This window comes from Ailuropoda melanoleuca, chromosome 7, assembly GCF_002007445.2.
Source record: "Ailuropoda melanoleuca isolate Jingjing chromosome 7, ASM200744v2, whole genome shotgun sequence".
Taxonomy (NCBI): domain Eukaryota; kingdom Metazoa; phylum Chordata; class Mammalia; order Carnivora; family Ursidae; genus Ailuropoda; species Ailuropoda melanoleuca.
In genome coordinates, this window is record NC_048224.1 from 1,302,797 (window position 1) to 1,318,041 (window position 15,245).

General features: G+C 39.9%; 1 long non-coding RNA gene across 4 annotated transcripts in view; it reads left to right on the forward strand.

Moving 5' to 3' along the window:
• LOC105240241 overlaps nucleotides 1-15,245 on the forward strand; it is a 139,206-nt gene that overhangs the window by 9,182 nt on the left and 114,779 nt on the right. Inside the window, exons 4-5 of one of the 4 annotated variants that reach the window (XR_004626459.1) lie at nucleotides 7,014-7,075; nucleotides 10,564-10,848. The exons of 2 other annotated variants lie outside the window; for them this stretch is intronic. This is a non-coding gene — a long non-coding RNA (uncharacterized LOC105240241). Of the gene's footprint in view, nucleotides 1-7,013; nucleotides 7,076-10,563; nucleotides 14,339-15,245 lie in introns of those variants that run through there. One more of the 4 variants, XR_004626458.1, reaches the window with a different exon arrangement.

The window sequence follows — 15,245 nt, forward strand, 5'->3', positions numbered from 1 at the left end:
AATGGGTATAGGGAGTACTGGTCAAGGTGTCAGAAGGTGGGAATGTTGTCCAAAAGAAGGTATGTATTTTTCCTATAGAAACTTGGCATTTTTTAAAAATTCTGTCAGTTAGTGGGCATAAACATATTTTGCCCCACAGAAAGGACTTTTTCGAGGCTCTGTTTGGTCCAGTGTGGGAGATACAAGGTTTATATGGACGACAAATAACCCAGCTGGCAGCTGGGCACACATGATAAATTACTGCCAGGCTGTGGGTAACAGCAAAGGGGCTCTGAGCAGTAATTATCATCTCTTCTCCTCTTTTATGATCACAGGGCCACACAGAGCCCTTCACAATGACAGTTGCTTTAGCACCAAGGTTCAGGGTGGCTGACTTCAGGAGGATTTCAGAATTGAATGTTATTTACCATTTCTCTTATTTTGAAGATGCAACTGGGACAAGATACTGACATTCTGATGGGGAATATCATACATTTGGGCTCAAGATCTTTCCCATTCTCTTCTCTTTCATCCTTCATACCCAGTCAATCAATAATATTGGTGTTTTTTGTTTTTGGTTTTTTCCTTTTTCTTTCAAATATCTCCTGCCTTCATCCTTTCCTCTCTGGTTGCATTGCTAACCACTTTGGATCCCTCCCCTCCCCAACCCCCGACTAACATTCTATAGTATCCACTCATCTTAACTAATCTACCCACTGGGCGAAGCAGATAGATCTTCATTAAATATAGTTTTCGTTCTGTTCCCCACCTGGTCAGAACCCTTCTGCTGCTACTTCTTTTTACATGAAGTTATCCATTTATTCATAAGCATAACAATGAAAATGGCTGGAGAATAAAGGTACAGATTACTCAGACATAGGAGTGTTAGATTTCTCTGTAAGATGGCAAGCCTCATCTTTATTCTTTGATGTTGCTGAAAAAAATTGTTAATTTGAACATTTGCACCCCCCAGTAGAATAATGGCCTCTTTTGTCTTTTATATGGGTTATTTCATATATTTTGTATAGCCCTATCAGCTTTCTTATTTTATTTTTATTTTTAATTTTTAAAAAAGATTTTATTTTATTTATTTGAGACAGAGAGAGAGAGAACATGAACAGGGGAAGAAGGGGACAGGGAGAGGAAGACCAAGAGGCAGACTCCCCACTGAGCAAGGTGCCTGATGTGGGGCTCGATTCCAGGACCCCGGGATCATGACCTGAGCCAAAGGCAGACACTTAACTGACTGAGCCACCCAGGTGCCCTCCTATGAGCTTTCTGATGTGTGTATCTTTCTTCCTGCCATTAGGTAGGCATGTACTCCTGCCCCAATGCTACACTCATTTCTTTATTCATTCACTTATTAATTATTCTAACAAGCATCCCCCCCCCCGAATTTTCTTTTTTCTTTTTATTTTTTAAGATTTCACTTATTTATTTGTCAGAGAGAAAGAGAGTGAGAGAGAGATGCAGGCAGAGGGAGAAGCAGGCTCCCTGCTGAACAGGAAGCCCAATGTGGGACTTCATCCCAGGACCCTGGGATCATGACCTGAGCAGAAGGCAGTTGCTTAACTGACCGAGCCACCCAGCCATCCCTCCCTCCTGAATTTTCCATTCACTAGGCATTGCGGTAGCTGCTGAATTATTTGTATTACTGTCAAGGTGGCATTGCTTGAGTTGATGTAGGTTGCTCTTGCCCCAATTTAGTTATCTAAATTCTAACATCCATCAAGGCCCAATTCTACTTTAAATGCTACCAGGAATTAACCCTCCCACCCCTCCAGCATTCACAGATTGATTATGACTGCCTATAGGAATGTGATGCAATTCGAGTTCTTTCGAGTTAAGTGACAGAAACCTAAGTGAACTTACTTAAGCCAAAAGGGGTTGTATAGACTCTCGTAGCCAAATTGTGGGAAAGGCAGGAGCTGACACTTGGAGTTACTTGGAGTAAGGGAGTTGAAAGCTCTCAGGCCTCCCTCTGTTTTCCTCTCTTTATTTCTGGCTTTGCCTTTCTCTGCCAACTGTGTTGTTTTTCTTCACTCCCAGAGCACACTAATGGGCCACTGTGTAGAGTTGGAATATGACCTATATAAGCTTTGGACTTATACCCTTATGGCTTTGTAATCAGAGAAGGAAGAGATCCCAAGGAAGGATTTTGATTGGTCCATTCTGATGATCCCAAGACCATCTCTGTGGCCAGTTACTCTAAGAAAGGTGCATGGTATGTGGGTTAAAAAGAAATAGTAGCCACTACAAAGATTATTCTAAAAAAAATTGACCTACTGTTGTTTTGGGAAGAATAAGAAAGACTCTTGGGTTGGTTATTCTTGTTCCTCTGTGTTAATTATCACCTGCAGCTCAATGTGCAATCCCTGAGGGAAGCAATCACACCTTGTATTCTCCTGTTAGATCAGGTCTGGCCTTAATTAATGTGAGGAAAAGCTAGGATAGGATACATTAGACCCACCTCCTCCCAGGGAAGAGACAGATCGCAAAGGGCCACTGAGGTCTTTTTTATTTGAGGACCCAGAGATCTTGGGAGGCACAGTCCCAGGATTTTCAAACGCTGTCAACAGCGGCATATATCCTAGGCATCTGGAAGTTGCTGCAGATCCATTGTAAGGTAAGTTGGAGTCAGAAGCCATCCTTGGCCAGAGAGACAGTCTGAGCTGTGCATGTGGCCTCAACGAACCCTGACTCATGACAGTTGTGTACCAGCATTTCTGCCCAAAGGCCTCCTGAGGGGAGACTGTTCACTTAGCACCTCTCATGGGCATTTCTTCTAATAGGGTCACCCAAAAGCCAATCTGTTTTAGGCCAGTCCATGGAATTAGCCACCAGGGCTGATCAAGGTAGGTAAGGAGGGCAATTTGGGGGGATCCTCTCAGTGAGAGTTTTGTGATTGAGGCCATGAGGTATGGTAGCCAAGTCTGAGGTCAGACTACTGAATTCATATCTTTTTTCTACAGCTTGTTAGCTTTGAAAGCTCTCATAACTTATCTTTGTGGGTCCCAGTTTCCTGAGAAGTAAGCTGGGGATAATCAAGCATACTGTTAAACTTTAATAATCTTTACAAGTACTGAACTATTAGACCAATCACAGTAGACATTGGCCAAAGCTCTGGTGCAAAGATCTGGGGCCCTCTGTTCTGCTAATCCTTTAGTTTCTGAACATGTCGAGTCAAGAGGGTCCTAAGTAATGGGCCCACATGGTCAGAGTGTCTGCAGACACATGGTTGGTTTTTAAGTTTTTAACACCAGTAAATATTTCAATATTTTAAGCAACCTGTACTGCTATATTTGTGGCTTTGGCTAAATATTAACCCTGGGGATATGAATTGTACTTCAAAGGGTTCTTGTCAGGGCCCCAGTTACTACTGTGTAAGCTGCCATCCATTGGTCAACCCAGGGACATCATTTGCCTTGGAGCCACTGTAGATGTGTGGAGTTATAATGACAATTTTCTGGCAGACAGCAGTAAAGTATCTCAAGGAAAGAATGCTGTTTCCTAATTTGCAGTATGTTGCTATATGGGTTACTGGTGGGGCTGGTTGCTGTGAAGATAAAATGAGGTGACCCAGCCCATGTGCTTAGAATAATGCAGGTGTGTAGAGAAACCTCAATTTAAGTTAGTTATTACTCTATAAATGAAGTGATACTGACACACAGAGAGCATGCAAAGAAATAGTTATGCAAAGAAATACCTATTATATAATGAAGTTATCATTAACTTCAAACTTGTGTTACACTGTCTGAACTGCAAAATGAGTTCATATTAAAATAAATTCATGATGTGATGAGCACTGGGTGTTATACGAAACTGATATATTATTGAACGCTACATCTGAAACTAACGGTGTACTCTATGTTGGCTAATTGAATTTAAATAAAAAAATGAAAAAAATACTCAGTATAAAAAAAAACAAAACAAAACTCTGCCTTGATCTTTTTTCCCCAGCAGTGAAAAATTTCAAACATTCAGAAAAAATTGAAAGAATCATACATTGGACATTCACGTGCCCACAATCTAGATTTAAAAATGAACATTCTTTTTGTATTTCGTTTCTCACATATCTATTTACCTACCATTCTATATATCAATTCATTTCAAAATGTATTTCAAGATAGATTAAATGTATCAGAATATTTCATTCTTAAACTTTAACAGGAATATCATTAACTAGAGTTCACTATTTGTTTATGGTTCTTTTTTTTTTTAAGTGAAATTTACATGCAGTGAAATATACAAAGTTTAAGTGTACCGTTTGGTAAATTTTGACAAATTGTTGGAGGAGGTCATTGAGAGAACAGGACCTCTGGTTGACCTGCCAGCTGGACTTGGGAAATTAGAGGCTCCTTACTCCCTCCCTTTGTCCTTGGAATATACGCTCCACCCACTCTTTCCACAGTGGGAGCCATGAGAGAGTAAAGGTGTTGCTGAGGCCACCTTGTACAGTAACCATGACTGAACCCAGTTAAGGCCTATACACAAATTTTTAAGATTCTAGCAAGTGGGTGAAGAGATCTACTTCTCTTGTGGCAGCCCAAGACAAGACTCGTAAGTAAGTTTCCTTGCTTGTTACAACTGCCACTTACCAATCTGGAGTGGCTTGCCTCTCTCTTTGGTTTCTCCTGCCCTCCGTGTCTGGGGGCAGTTTGTGAACCAACACAAATGCATACAGCTTGATAACCCAAAACCCCCATCAAGAAACAGAACGTTACCACCCCCCAGAGACTTTCTCATGCTCCTCCCTAGTCGATGCCCCTTGCCACAACCCCAGAGGCAACCACGGTTCTGATTTTGCTTTTTCTGTAGGTTAACTTTTCCTGCTTTAAAACTTAATATAAATATGTTGATTTAGTTTCTATTCTCTTGTACAAGACTTCTTTCACTCAGCATGTTTTTGAGATTCATCCATGTTGTTGGGTGTATTAGTAGGTCTGTTCCTTTTCCTTTATGACTATTGTTACATTGTATGACTATAACACTTCGTTTAGCTATTCTCCTGTTGATGGACACTTGCAAAGTGTCCAGTTTGAAACTATTGCAAATGAAACTGCTGTGAACATCCCCGTGCAGATCTTCTCGTGGCCATATGCTTTCATTTGGGGGGATGAATATGTAGGAGTAAAATTACTGGGTGACAGAGTAGGTATATGTTTTGTTTTATAAAAACTGCAGACCTTTCCCCAAGGGGTTGGGCATGTTTATGCTTTCACCAACACATGTGAGTGCTGTGTATGCACCTGCTCTGCCTCCTTGCCACCGCTGTTAGCAGTCCTTTTCATTTTAGTTATTCTCTTGGTTGTGAATTGGAATTGTGGTTTTAATTTGCCTTTTTCTACTGGTAATTACTTGAGTACTTTTTTATGTGCTATTGGCCATTCATGTATCTTCTTTTGGGAAGTGTCTGTTCAAATCATTTACCCATTTAAAAAAAAACTTTTTATTTTGAACTAATTTTAGGCTTACAGGAAAGTTGCAAAAATAGTACAGAGTTTCTCTATATGTTTCATCTAGCTTCTTTTCCTACTGTTAACATCACATGAAATCACTGTGTAATTATCACAACCAGAAAATGGATGGCAAAATACTGTTAACTAAACTACAGACTTCATTCAAATAGATCAGTTTCCCTACTATTGTCATTTTTCTGGTTCAGATTCTATCTAGGATCCCATACTAAATTTACTCTTTATTTCTTATGCTTCTTCCATTTTGAAAATTTGTGTTGTCTTTTTATTATTAAGGTCTAGGTGTACTTCATGACATATGCTCTGAAATGATTTTTTTCCAGTCTGTGGCTTGCCTATTCATTTTCATAACATTGACTTTGATGAGCAGACATTTTTAATTTGGATGAAGTCTAACTTATCATTTTTCCCTTATGGTTATTGCTTTCTCTCCTGTTTAAGAAATCTTTACCTAGCCATGATTTGGGAAGATATTCTCCTGTTTTCTGATAGCAAATTTATAGTTTTAGCATCTGTGTTTAGATTTATCATCTATTTCAAATTAACTTTTATGGATGGTGTGTAGAAGGGGTTTGAGGCTACTATATTTTTCTCCCATATGGATATCCAATTGTTCCAGGACCATTTGTTAAAAAAACTTTCTTTCCCCATTGATTATTTGGTTCTTTGGTTGAAAATCAAATGATTTTATAAGTGTCTCTCATTGATCTAATTTTCTATTCATATGCCAGTACTATACAGTCTTAATTCCTATAGCTTTGGAGTAAATCTCGAAGTTGGTGAGTGTAAATACTCTAAAGTTGTTCCTCTTTGCGAGATTGTCTTAGCTACTCTAGGTTTGCATTTCCGTATATAATTTAGAACCAGCTTGTTTTTTTTTTTTTTTAAAGATTTTGTTTATTTATTTGACAGAGAGAGACAGCCAGCGAGAGAGGGAACAAGCAGGGGGAGTGGGAGAGGAAGAAGCAGGCTCCCAGTGGAGGAGCCTGACGTGGGGCTCGATCCCAGAACGCCGGGATCACGCCCTGAGCTGAAGGCAGGTGCTTAATGACTGCACCACCCAGGTGTCCCTAGAACCAGCTTGTTAATTTCTACAGAAAAGACTGGAATTTTTACTGGGATTTTGGAAGAAGTGGCACCATAACAATGTAGTCTTCTAATTGATGAACATGATACATTATTAACATGTTTTTCTAAATATTATAAAAATTTCCACATTATTAATGTCTTTCTCCTTAGTTTCTTTCAGCAGTAGTTTGCAGTTTTTATGTCTTACACATCTTTTGATACATTTATTCCTCAGTATTTTATGACTTTTGAAGCTAACTTGAGTAGAATTTTAAAACTGCTTATTTTCCATTTGTTTGCTACCAATATGTGAAAATACAATTGATTTTTGTATGTTGACCCTGAAAAATTCACTTAGTAGTTCTGATGTTGATTTGTAGATTCCATTGGGTTTTCTAAGTGAAGAATGATGTCATCTGTGATTAGAGGGAGTTTTACTTCTTCCTTTCTGATCATTATGCCTTTCTGCTTTCTTGCCTACTGCACTAGCTAGGACCTCCAGCAAAATACCTGGAAGAAGTAATAAAAATGCCCTTTTCCTGATCATACGGGTAAAGTATTCAATGCTTTATCATTGAGTATAATGATAATGGTGTTTTTTTTTTTAGATGCCCTTTATTAGATTGAGGTAGTTCCCTTCTGTTCCTAATTTGCTGAAAGATCCTAGTACAATGGACATTGAATTTTATCAAATGTTTTTTGTGTGTCTGTTGAAATGATCAAGGAGTTTTTCTCCCTTAATCTGTTAATATGATGAATTACATTGATTTGCCAATGTTAGACCAACCTTACATATCTGGGATAAACTCCAATTAATCATGATATATATTACCATTTTAAAATATTGCTGTATTTGATTTATTGATATTTCATCAGAGATTTTTTTTTTGTCTATGCCTATGAGAGATATTATCTTGTAATTTTTTTTTGGAATTTCTTTGTCAAACTTTATATCAAGGTTACATAAAACTTATACATGTGTTAGGAAGCAATCTATTACTTTCTATTTTCTTAAAGAGTTTGTGTTAATGTTTATATTAGTTCTTCTATGAATCTTTACTAGAACTCACCAGTAAAATCATTTGGGCCTGGAGGTTTCATTGTGGGAAAGTTTTTGATAATAGATTCAATTTCTTTAATAGATATGTAGGAGACTATTCATATTTCCTATTTTGCATCATTTTAGTAAGTTGTATTTCTCGAGGAATTTGTACTTTCAACTAAGTTATAGAAAATATTTTAACTTGTTCATAATTTCCCTTTTTATGTCTGTAGAATCAGTAATGGTATCCCCTCTTTTACCTTCATTCTTGAAACTAGTAATTTCTGTTTTCTCTCCTTTTCTCTTAATTGGTCAAGCTAGAGATTTATCAATTTTATAATTGTTTTCCAAGCAATCAAGTTTTGGCTTTTTGATTTTTCTGGGTTTTTTTTTTTTTTCATTTCATTTACAACTGCTCTTACCTTTATTATTTTCTCCTTTCTACTTCCTTTGAATTTATTTTGCTTTTCTTTTTCAACTTCTTATGGTGGAACCTTAGGTCATTGATTTTTGTGACAGATGTATTTTCCCAAAATGGTCATAAAGGTATCTCTTTTCTAGAACTTTACCACACTCCATCAAGTGTGAAGTCTAATCCCCCCCCTTGAATTTTGCGGGTTTGTGATTCACTTGTAGCCAATATAATGCAGCAGAAGGGATGCTATGCGACTTTTGAGTTAGGTTATGAAAAACAATGCAGCTTCTGTTTTTTAGCTGTAAGTTTTATGCTTGGAATCCAAATCTTCATGTATGTAGGCTATAGCCTTGAGGCCTCAATGCTAAAAGAAAGCCAAGAAAGCCAAGCCATGTAGAGAGGTCATGTGAAGGTGTTCCAGTGAGCAATCTTAGCTTCTGAGTCCTCGCAGCCCAGGAGCCAGAGCAGTGAGTGAAGGAGCATTAAGATAATCCAGGCATTGGGTCCTCCCTAGCCTTCCTGTCTTCCCAGTTGATGCCTCTTCACTTTTCAGATGCTGTAGTAGCCCCAAATTCAGCACCCCAAGTGGTGCTTATGAGTAAGGGACAGGTGAGGCTAGGTAGGGAGAGAGAGGTAGGGGCTACATGACTTGGCTCACACAGGCTACGAAACCAGGCTCACAGAAATCCGAGATGTGAAGAAATAGATGAGATGTTAACTAGAGAGAAGGGAATACCTTGTTTATTCTTTTTTTTTTTTTTAAAGATTTTATTTATTTATTCGACAGAGATAGAGACAGCCAGTGAGAGAGGGAACACAAGCAGGGGGAGTGGGAGAGGAAGAAGCAGGCTCATAGCAGAGGAGCCTGATGTGGGGCTCGATCCCATAACGCCGGGATCACGCCCTGAGCCGAAGGCAGACGCTTAACTGCTGTGCCACCCAGGCGCCCCAATACCTTGTTTATTCTCATGATATTTACAAGAACACTTAGTTCATTCTAAATGTAGACAGGATATTCTCATAATACTTAAAAAAATCATCATGCTATTGACATGAAATTTACCAAGTTCCCTTCTCAGATTTCTATATAAGACCAACCATAAAAGCCAACAGTGGCAACCCATTCAGGACCCCTCTCACTCTAGAGAGTTTTTTTTCCTTTCCTTTCTGTTCTCACCTTCTTTTAATAAACTTTCACTTCACTTCACCCTTTTGTCCAGGAGATTAATTCTTTCTGAGATGAGAACCCTGCAACCCCACAACACTTACTGGGGACCACCTGCCAGCAAAAGACTGTATAAAAAACAAAACTTACCCAGGGCCAGTCCATTCTTCCCAGTGTTAACACCCCTCTAATTTCTGCCAGACTTTAGTGACCGTAACACTTTTGGGTGGTGGGTCTGATGGACGATCCTCACCCATTCATTACCCGAAGTGGAAACTCAGCTTCTATCATGTTAATTTGTGAAAATGTATTGTCTGTCTTAAAAGAGAAATAATCTAATACAAATATTAATACAAATGCATTTGTCATAATTTTAGTAAACTTGTTTAGGAATTTTTTTCAAAAATTTTTTTCACAGCCCAGGAGGTCTTTTATTTTTTTATGTTCATTATGAATTCATTGGAGGGGGTTCCAGCAGCTCAGGCCTCTCTCTGTTAGTTCTCACGAAGTGCAGAGCAGGCCCCTGCTTCACTTGAACCCAACACCTTTCTCTTTGGCTTCTTTCTTTTCCTGATCATTTTCCTTCACATGCTGCAGGAAGCTATCTGGGCTTTTGGAGGGCTGAATTTGTTCAATACATTCACTAATTCTCTTGGCAAGAATCTTGCCCTTGTTTGTTTGCAACATGTCAGCAGCATGCCGGGCAACAATGTAGACTCTTCCAGTTTTGCTGTGGTAACATTTGTGGGACATTCCTTTCTGAATAGAGCCCATTTCCTTGATGTGTACAGTATCGCATTTCCTATAGGTTCACATGTATGTGGCAGAAGGAACAAAGCCATGGTTTCTAAAAGGCCTAGAGAATGCACTGTGGCTGCCTCTCTCTTTCCCTTTCTGTTGGTCATTTTGGTGAATTACTGGAAGACGGTGGTTCTGGCTGAAACGGTGAAGTTTCTTCTGTGGAGAATCAGACCTCAACTTCAGCTGCTTTCATTTCTGAGTTCATGTTGCAGGTTCACGTGTCCTGTCCTAGATATGGCGTGGAAACCTTAGCAAAGTTACCTGGCCCTGTGGGTAGAATTTTAGGAGAGTAGATATAGCTCAACAAACCCAACAAGCAAAGAAAGAAGAAAAAAGTGAAGACTTCCAGGACTCAAGGGAAAGGAACTCACAGACCCACCTCTAGCAGGAGATCCTCAAAGCCACAGGCTGGAGGGGCTGGGACCAGGAGAAGAAGACCTCTCACCTGGCCCCCGCTCCTACATCAGGACAGCATTAACCTCCTCATTCCTATCCCCCTCCAGACTGCCTGGGCTTGTTTCAGCAACACTGAGTTCTGTCTGCTTTTCTGTGATGTCTTGTTTTTGTTTGAATTATTTTTGGCTGGGGTAGAACACTGTGTCCATCTCTCTTGCAGGAGTTGGGAACAAAGATGGCTTTGTTGGGAACAAAAAGTGAGGCCTATCCTCAAACTCAATTGGAGCTGATTGTTATAATTTATTAAAAGTGCAATTCTGTTCAGAACATGAAATGGGATAATGACTTAACAGGCACACAAATGAGTGTTAAATCATGCAAAGCTTGAAAAGAGAACCCAAGCAGAGAGAGGACCAAAGTTTCTGGCTAGAGTTGCACCAAATCAACTATGGAGGTGAGCACCATGAATTCAGGAAATGGCCTTCTCAGAGGGAGATCTGCAGTGGTAAGTGTGTGTGTGTTTGGGGAAGAGTGGGTGTGGGGCTGTGTCATATAAGAGAACAGGCAAAGTACAAAGGTTGTGGAAAAAACCAGAAGTCTTCCCACTCTGTCACTTTCTTTTCAGTCTTTATACCACTCCTCCTCCTCTTAAACTGAAAGCTCAGATCTAACTTACAGTATATGGCAAATAATCAAGTTTTGGATTCAAGCAGCCTCACCCCTTACTATCTGTTTGGCCTCAATTTTCTAATTTGCATAATGGGAAAAGTGATGAGCGAAGCTGAAGGATTTTTGTGATAATGGGTTGAGCTAAGCTACCCCAAACATCTAATGCAGTGTCTGGCAACAGTAGCTGCTAAAGGTGGTTGTTTGCTCCCCATTCACCTCTATCTCCTTACCAGGCCAATTTCCTTGATCCCGCCTTCAAGTATTGGCTTGTTCCAGTTGTTATATATCTGTGTTGCACAGAATTACAGAATCATATAATCTTTGATACGGAAGGGATCGAGTTTAAGGGAGTAACTGAATATCTTTCAAATTGTTATTGAGTCAAGTATTTATTTAACACTTCCTGTGTGCCAGTCACTGCGCTAAGAATTGGATATAGCAGTGAAAAATAATGACCCAGTCTTTGCTCTTTGTGCAACTTACATCCTAGAAAGGGAAGGAGGCTTCCTTTAAGCAAAGTATTTAATAGATAACTAATCAGTCAGGTCTGTGCTAAGTGGCAAGAAGAAGACTGGAGAGCCTTCAGGTGAGTACCACAGGGGACCTGAAGTTGATGGGAGTGTTGGGGAACGCAGCCCAGAGAAGTGGCATTGGATTGAGACCTGCGCATGAGCTAGAATTAGGTTGGTGAAGGAACTGAAAGGCATCTGTGTAGCTGGATAGGAGTGGGATGGGTGAGGAGGAGTTGAGGGAATTGGGTAAGGTGGGTGGTTGAGAGCTGTGAGAAGAGAAGCTCAAGGGAAGCTGAAAAGGTGAGTTAGGCAGGGGCTAGATTATGCTGTGCAGGCATGACTAGGGAATTGACAGCACAACACAAAAACAAAACAGTGTAAAACATTGGTCTTCCTCTCCATGGGTCTTCTGGATGGTTCTCTTCTCTCCATTGCAATCCAGTGCTGATTGAGCATTTGAAGCTGACACTTCAAAGGAGTCAAGATCATGGAGTCGTTTCTCTCCAAATGAATTAATGAAATGCCAATCATGAATAAGTGGTCTTGAGATGTTTTTCTACTTGGGAAATGGCCAGAGTGGAATGTTGACAGCAAATTGTACAGCTTTTCATTTTCTTTAGAAATAATGTACTTAACCTGCTTTAGAGAATGGTCTCAAAGAATGCTTCTTTAGAATCTCTCGACCCAGTTCACTCTTAACTGCAGGGAATCCCTCACAGAAAACTGTAAATAAGCAACTCTGGAATTAAATTAGCTCCCAGCTATCTTAAGCAAATATCCTACAAGGGAAATTGTGTTATCTAACTGGCCAGTTGATTCTTGGCTTTATTCAGCTTCAAGAAAGAATTAAATGGGATTCCTGTGTGTTACTCTCATTTCAAATCCTCTGGAGCAGATAAACATTATCATGAAACTGGCCAAGGATGAAATTTAAATAAGTAGTGATTGGAAAGGATGACAGTAAGAGTTTTCAACTCACAAAAACAGACAAATTAGTTTAATTAACTGAAAAATTTGGAGGACAAAGATATGGGGGGAATTATTTATGTCGATGTGTAATGCATGCTCAATATTTTTGTAAACAAACTTATTAGGGGAAAAGAAACACACCAATATAATTATCCCGCAAAAATGCACCATCAAAGAGTTATTTGGAGCCAAGAACTGGTTTTTCTCCTTATAAGTTACTGTTCCTTTATATGGAAGATGACAGACCTTTCCTCACTAAAGTACGTCTTCCTCGGTTGTGCCATTATACTGCCAGTCTGACTGTGATTTATCCATCGTGTGTATTGATGTTGTGATCACAATGGCTGCTGATGTGGTTGAAAAATTATCTGAATGGAGAAAATAGAGGTTGCCTTTAGGCTTGAAGCAGCCATCTTTTCCTGATGCCTGAGGACTTTGATAGACAGCAGAACATATTATGGAATGGTGGAAAGACATTGGCCAATAGTTAGCCAGAGATGCTTCCAGGGCAAAGTGGGTGGCTAAAGTCTACTGTCTCTCCTCTCCCAACATGAAGCCATATATGTCCATATAGGCTCTTCTGTTACTCTGGTTGTATAGACAAAGACTCATCCTGATATGGTAAATTAGAAGTCAGTGTGTTTTAAATCTGGAGATCTTTTAAATCCCTAATTTAAGCTATGGTACTTATAGCCTGCCTGCTTTATAGCCTTCCTTCCTTCTTTCCTTCCTTCCTTCCTTCCTTCCTTCCTTCCTTCCTTCCTTCCTTCCTCTCTCTAGCTTCCCTTCCTTCTTTTTCTTTTCCCTTTCCTTCCTTCCTTTCATTCATTCAACAATTATTATTGAGAATTGATGATGTTAGAGACACTTTTCTAAGGGTGGACAAAATTATGTGGAATAAGACAAAGTCCTTGTTCTTTTGGTTCTTATATACTAGGGAGAAGGAATAAAAACCGATTAGTAAGCAAATAAGTCATCACAATAACTGCAAATAGTATAAGTTGTATGAAGAAATAACTTTGAAGGTGATATGATAAAGCCTGACTCAAGGTAGGGGAGATAGCTAATTTTGCCTGAGTGTTCAGGGAGAACCTCACTGAGGGGTGATGCTTGAGTTGATGTCTGAAGGACAAGAAAAAACTAGCCATGTGGAGATCTGGAGAGCAAGAAGCCCAGCAGAAGAAACAGCCAGAACAAAACTCCTCATGAGAAAAAGCTTAGAGTGTTAAAAGCAGAAATAAAAGTGATGGTAGAAACAAGGGAAGTAGGAAGGAGAAAGTGGAGTAAGATGAGATTGGAGACTATGTAAGGCTTCCAGTCCTTGGCCTGGATGAGATTTTATCTAGGTGCTCAGGGAAGATTTTGGAGAGTTTTAAGCATCTGAATGGCATTATTAAGCTTGAATTTAGGGGTGCCTGGGAGGCCCAGTTAGTTAAGCATCTGCCTTCAGCTCAGGTCATGATCTCAGGGTCCTGGGATCCAGCCTGGTGTCAGGCTCTCTGTTCAGTGAGAAGTCTGCTTCTCCTTCTTTCACTGCCCCTTCCTTCCCCCACTTGTGCTCTCTCTCTCAAATAAATAAAATCTTTAAAAAATTTGAATTTAAAAAGCACTAGGTTGGCTACTATACAGAGAAGAATTATAGAGAGGAAAGAGTAAAAGTCAGGAAGCCAGTTCAGTGTTTTGCTCTTCTATTAACTGAGATGATTGTAATGATAACAAAGCCAATAAGAATATGATTGTATTATTACTATTATTAAAACAGAAGGGCACCTGGGTGGCTCAGTCAGCTAAGTGTCCAACTCTTGGTTTGGGCTCAGGTCATGATCTCAGGGTTGTGAGATCAAGCCCCATGTTGGGCTCTGTGCTGGGCATGGAGCCTGCTTAAGCTTCTCTCCCTCTTCCTCTGCCCCTACTCCTCACCTATCTCCCTCTCATAAATAAACAAACCAACAAACAAAACAGAACAGTTCTAGAAGGATTCTCCTCCTCACAAATATCAGTCAGGATTCGGGTGGAAAGGTAGAATTTTAGCATGTTATGTTTAGCATATAAACTTGGTTTTTAAGCCACTATGTTCTTGTTTACCAGATGGCGGCCTCAGTTCCAGGCATCTCATATAGCTACCAATGTCTAGACATTGAAGGGACTGTCCCCGAATGACCTTCTTTTTATTAGCAGGGAGAACCCTTTCCAAACCACTTCCCATCCCAGAGACCAGGATTAGATCACATATCAAGGGGGAATAGAATTACCATAACTGTATTAAACCTATAAACCCATTGTGGATCACTCCTTTCCATGAGCACATGGAAGCGTAAATGTTTGAACAAAGTCTGAATTCACCACTGGGTGTTAGGTGCAACTAATGAATTGCTGAACATGACCCCAAAACTAATCACGTACGATATGGTGGCTAACTGAGCACAATAAAGAAATAAGAAATAAATAAAACCTCCCTTTAAAAGACTAGAGACAAAAAAAAAAATCTGGAGGTTAAGATGGCGGAGGAGTAGGGGACACCTTTTTCAGCCGGTCCCCTGAGTTGAGCTGGATAGGTACCAGACCAGCAGGAATATCCACGGAATCAGCCTGAGACGCAGGAAGATACATCTGGATCTCTACAAATGAACATCTCCAGCGCTGAGTATCGAGGTACGAAGCGGGGAGCCATGAAACCGCGCACAGATATCGGAAGCTAAACAGAAGGGGGAGGGAGCCGCCGTGTCAGGGCGCCGGGAAGCGGTAGCCACCT